This window comes from Myotis davidii, unplaced genomic scaffold, assembly GCF_000327345.1.
Source record: "Myotis davidii unplaced genomic scaffold, ASM32734v1 scaffold495, whole genome shotgun sequence".
Taxonomy (NCBI): Eukaryota; Metazoa; Chordata; class Mammalia; order Chiroptera; family Vespertilionidae; genus Myotis; species Myotis davidii.
The window spans coordinates 901201-907300 of record NW_006286239.1 but is presented as its reverse complement, the minus strand read 5'-3'; positions in this window follow the sequence as shown (position 1 = coordinate 907300).

The following is a 6100-nucleotide window of genomic DNA, read 5'->3' as shown; positions in this document are numbered from 1 at the left end:
TGCCAGAGATCTGCTCAAACTTTCCTGCCTTTTTCCTCCTCCTGCCTGAGGTTGGGGGTAGAGGGACGCTAAGATCTTCAATCCTGCCTCAGGCTGGCTGATCTGCCCATCTTGGTGTCCCTACCACAGATGGACCCAGCCATGCGTGAGCGGAGGATTCCCTCATCCCCTCAATGCCTCCTTGGACCTGACCCCCAGACCTGATTTTGTCCAGCTTCTTGCAGTGGCCTTGTGAGGATCAGAGGGAATGTTAGGGGAGCCAGGGAAGGAATATCCTTGCCTGAGGGACAGAGCCTACCCCTAGTGTTCACACCAGGACATGTGCTGGCGAGCATTTAAAGTAAGATGGGGAGGTAGATCAGGGCATTTTCCATACCTTAGTGCATTAGACCACCAGACAGAATGGAGGACTCCACAGTTCGGGTTTACAACTGTGCTTGAGGCCCTTCAGCACTTTCTACAGTGCTCCCTCGTGGTTCCTAGGACCTCAGAAATGTGAGTACCTGGTAAAAAACTCTAGTCTGGTTACCTTTAAAGGTACAAGCTTCTGGGAAAAACTTAGCTATGTGTGCAGGTCAAATTAATTCATTACAGCTTTGATTGCTAGATCACCTTTTATCTTCATTGCATAAAGTCTGTAAAGTAGATTTGGAGCTGTTATAATGTCTTATTCTTTATTGAGAATGTGCTTGGAAACTAGGTATGTTTAAAATATGTTCATAAGGGTCAGTCTAAGGAATGCTGGTTGTTTGCTTTTCTTGGTTATTGAGGATTGAGGCTCCTAAGAATTATTAATTAGAAATTATGTGATTTTGGTAATAAAATGCATTTTGAAAACTAGTTATTCCTACAAGTTGTACAAAGGTTTATGAAAATTATAGGAGATTTATAAGGAAAAATGTTAAAAGGAAATCAAAACCAAACCAAACAATATGGGCAATTTACAGCCAGCTTGTAACTAACAAACCATTACCTTCCCCAGCCAAGAACACAGAGCAAATGGTTAAAAACAAAAAGCAAAAACAAAACAAAACAAAACAACTCGTACAGAAAGGGAGGAGGGAAAGGAAAAAAGGGCTGTTTTACTCCCTAGGCAGACAGGCTAGCAGTCTCATGGCTTGGCAAGGTAAAGTTGCCAGGTGCTTCTCATGATTTCTGAAAAGACTACAACAAAGTAACAGGGAATCTTAAGAATTAATCTGTACCAGAATACTCAACAGAGCAATTTTAAGACCTGCAGACAGGAGGGTGTATGATGCCTTGGACCCCCACCCAGCCTGCTCTTTGGATTGGCTGGTGGTCCATCTATACTTCATGAGCCAGATGTATAGGTTTACTTACTTTGCTTTTTCAATAAAGATACATACTTTAATTGCTTTAATTGATTGGCTTTTCACAATACAGTCAAGGTCTCACATATAAATTCACTTATATGAGAAGACAAAATTAAGGTTTTGTGAATTTGTTAAAAGTATTCCTAATTTGAGGCTTTGTTTTTCAGATACAAGGAAACAAAACAATTTGGTAAATTATATATTTTTCTCCTTACCTAATCCCTCCAGATTTTGGCAATCCATAATAAATAGGTCATAGCAATGTGTTTCTTTGCATGAATTCAGTAAGACCAGTTTCCAATAATAGTTTTATCAACCAAGACTTTGACTGGAGTGTGATGTCTGAGAGAGACATGCCTGGACTCTGAATGTCACGAGACAACTTGAAGCCAATGTGAGCACCTTAGAGAACAGCCTGGTGCCCCGCTTGGTCACGTGATTCATGGCAGTCTTTCTAGGTAAGAAATGAAGGTTGCTTTCCTGAGAGATAGCATGGAAGGACCTCAAGACACCTGTGGAGACTTCAAGTCAGGGAATGCACCCCGAATCTGCAGGTATTACAGGCAAGCCTGGTGGCAGAAATAATGTTTCTGGACTAAAGAGGGAGGCATGGGAAAACAAGGGAGGGCCTGCAGCAACAGGCATACAAACACATAGAAACAGAGAGCCAACACATAGAAACAGGGGAAGTTCAGGTCCGTTGCTGGACAAGAACAATTGAGGAAATCAATCAGGTGACGACATGGAAAGATATAGAAAAAAGCTTGTAGCAAATACATACCCCTGGACTACAAAGCTTTAACAGGCAGCCCATTATGCCCCCTCCCTCCCCTTGAGGGGAGTCTGAATCTGCTTGTAATAAATTTTTCACACTTTGCTTGCTTAAATCTTCTGGTCTGAGGAGCTCATTCTTTGGCATCATGAGACATGAACCTGGGAAAAAACCGTGGCTCACCCATTCCAGTTATAAAAAAATCAATAATAAAAACATATTTAAAAACAAAAACAAAACACCCCCCCCCAAAAAAAAAAACCACACAAAACAAACAAAACCCTACATGGACTGTGGGTCCAGGATATGGTGGTTGTTTTTGTTTGCCTTTGGAAGGTTGGCATTTCCTTATCAACCCACATCCCAGGAGGAGCAGCCCCTGAAGGTTACCTGCCCACCCACCCACACTACAGATGCATGAGCCAAGACCCCATGGCGGGAAGACAGAGTTAATTGGAAGGTAACACCGAGTTCTGTTTCTTAGAAGCTTCGTTGTACTTCCTGGATTGGATTTTGATATTACCCCATATTCTTACAACTTTCCCTTTCTTATGATGGTTTGAATGGGTTTTGGTTTTAGTTTTGCTTCACCATGATTAAGGGAGCCAAATGTGCTCTAGATTGGGGTGAAGAGGGCTGGTTACTGAGGCTCTCAGTGTGGGAAGCTGGCAGTCTGGGGAATGCAGTAGAAAAGCAGCAAGCTGAGATTCCACTGGTGGTCCCAGGCCACATGCCTCTCTGGATCAAGGTGGCCAAACACATCAGAATGTGACTCCTTGGGGTTCTTGAGTAAAGTACAATCTTAGAAACAGCCTCAGATTTATAGGGCAGAGCTGGAAGCAGATGTAGCAGTAAGAGACTTTCTTCCCTCCTTAACCCCTACACACCCACCCCTACCATGGAAATTTTGGTAAAATTATGCATAAGAGTTCTAGTGTGAGACACGGCCATTATTAGCAACATGTTAGTCTTGTAGATTCCCTGGTCTTATGAGTAGGAATTAAAGCCTCCCTCTATGTGGCTTGGTAAGAACCTTCCCCTACATGTAGAAAAGATAAGATGGGATCATGTCAGGAAAAACAATAACAGAAAGGGAAGAGGCTCCTAGATGCTCAGGGAAGCAGGGGAATCTGTATGAGCTAGACCAGGGGTCCTCAAACTTTTTAAACAGGGGGCCAGTTCACTGTCCCTCAGACCATTGGAGGGCCGGACTATAGTTTAAAAAAAAAAACTATGAACAAATTCCTACGCACACTGCACATATCTTATTTTGAAGTAAAAAAAGAAAATGGGAACAAATACAATATTTATGTTTGCATGTGGCCCGTGGGCCGTAGCTTGAGGACCCCTGAGCTAGACACTACAGTGGGACTCCGTGGGAAAGACAAAGTGGTACCCACCACTGTCCAGAGGATATGTGTTTGGGACTCAGAAAATAGATCATGTGACAAAGCCTCATTTACTAAAATCTGTAATATACTTGCTATGCTCCTAGTGCCTTCTACATATTAACCACACAAGGGTGTTGTTTTCTTACTTAGGAGATGAAGAAATTGGACATAAACCTTACCTAACTTGCCAATGTTAATAGATAATGACCCATGTACAACTAGTAAGCAGCAGAGCTAAGATCAGAAGAGTGGCCACCTGAATCTACAATTTAGAATTTTCCTATCAACCATGCTGGCTAGTTTACACTGAATGACATAGATCCAAAATACAGATGTAAAAGGATGTGAGATTTAAGTGACTAGTACAATGTTTCCACTTTTGATATTAATGCAAACATACAAGAACAAACAGCTTATAAAATCATTCTCAAGTGTTTAATTAAAATCCATATAGATTTAACATGTACAATGTTTAAACTCTTTCAGTGATTCTTACATTTAAAAATCCTTTTGCACAACATTTTGAGGCTAACTTCATGCTATAAATTTACAAATGAACAACACAAAAATACATTTGAAGTCCATTCTATTGCAAGTTTAAAACACTTTAATTGCAGATAATGTAAAGATATTAAAAAAACTACAAAATGAGCACAAAAGTCTCTTCCCTTTTGAGTTTTTAATAAAATATTGTTCTTTAGAAGATCTAATGAAAAATTCTAGTTACTTATAAAATAGTTATGTGAGAAAAGAAAGGAATTAAAATATACATGTATGAATTATACCTAATCATATTGTTTAAATGAACAAACTGTGGAACACTTTGATTACACAGCACACTCAAAATATATGAAAACACTCTAGGAAGCAACTGGGTGCAGGCAAAAGAAAATGTAAGGGATGAGAGGCAAAAACCTAAACCAAACCAAAACAAAAACCCTCAAGACAAACAAACCTCTTAACTGTAAGGGGAAGAAAGAAAAGATCTTAAACCAAACTGTGGACCAAGTTCTCTCATATTATTTCATTAGAAATGGGAAAGGGATTTGACTTGAAGTGACTGAACCATCTATAGGAACTTAACTGTTGGGCCTGGGCAGCATACCAACTGCTGAAACTGTTGGAAAAAATCATGTTTATAGGTAAACACCAAGCTCAAAAAGCTGGGCTACTGTACATAGTTGTTTTTAAAACTTCTGACCAATGAGATAAAGCATGGTAGAACTACAATGGAGCTCCAGTTCTATCTTAAGGTAAAAATAAGACAACCATTATGCAAATGTATGATTTACTCATAGAAATAAAACAGATGCTTAAAAAGTAAATGAAATAGACTCTAAAGCTTATCTGCTTCCTTGAGCTAGAAGACATAAAATAATCTGAAAAAGCAGTGATTGGATATGTCTTATTTAACTGGTTTCCCTCTTCCAACCACTGTCTCTCTCCCCCTTCTTCTTAAAACTAAGATAAGTTTGGAAGTATCAGTCTAAAATTAAAGCAAATGACTTGAAAAAAAAATTAAAGCAAATACCTGATCAAAGAAAAGGAAGTAAACAACAAAAAACCTGCCAAGAGTTCTTCATCCCTCCCTTCAATAGGGGGGAAAAAGGATCTCTTTATCTTTTTCTCATCATATGTTTAAGACTTTGGTCTACACGATGTTTAAATCAATTAGTACATTCTTTCTGCCAAATTATAAAGCTCAGGTAATGTCAGAAATTGTGAACAGAAACAATGAAACTGAAACAATCAATCTTCTAAATCCACTTACTGCACTCAAAAAGAAAGGAAAAGAAACATTCCTGAACAAGAATACTTAGATTTAACTGCTCCAGTTATGTGGAAACATGGGGCGATCTGGGGACTCTGCTTTTCGGCGCCTTCACTGCCCCTGTTCTTGCAGCAAGTCCACAGCAGATCCAACCGTGGAACAGACAGATAACTAAACTTTTAGGTGGTTGAGTCAGCCCACCCAAAAAAAGAAAAACTGTTAGTTTCCCAAACTATCAATGGATCCAGTCTCCTTATGATTATCTATCTATATATAAAAGCCTAAGCAATTGAACGACTGGTCGCTATGACATGCACTGACCACCAGGGGCAGTCACTCAACGCAGGAGCTGTCCCCTGGTGGTCAGTGTGCTCCCACAGCAGGAGCGCCTCTCAACTGACTGACAGGCACTAGATGCAGGGCTCATGGCTGTGTAGCTCCACTGCAGTGTGAGCCTCTCCCAATCGGGACTGACTGAGTGTGAGCCAGCAGCAGGTGCAGTGGGGCCAGGATGAGTGGAAGTGGCAGGCAGGAGCAACAGGAGACATTGGACTGCAGGTTTCGGCCCAATCCCTGCAGGCCACACCGAGGGACCCCACCGGTGCACGAATCTGTGCACCAAGCCTTTAGTCATGAGATAAAACAGCCTACAGGGAGGGCACATCTCCTATTGACGTCAGGCCCACATTTGGAATAAGTCTACACGGGGAGAAGAGTACAGACTAATGCCTGACCATTACCTCGTCATTACAAAGCTCCCTTCCATTTTAATCTCTTTAATCTTGACCTTTAGAATAACATGTTTTAAAAAAAGAGGAGGAACGAAGAGAAA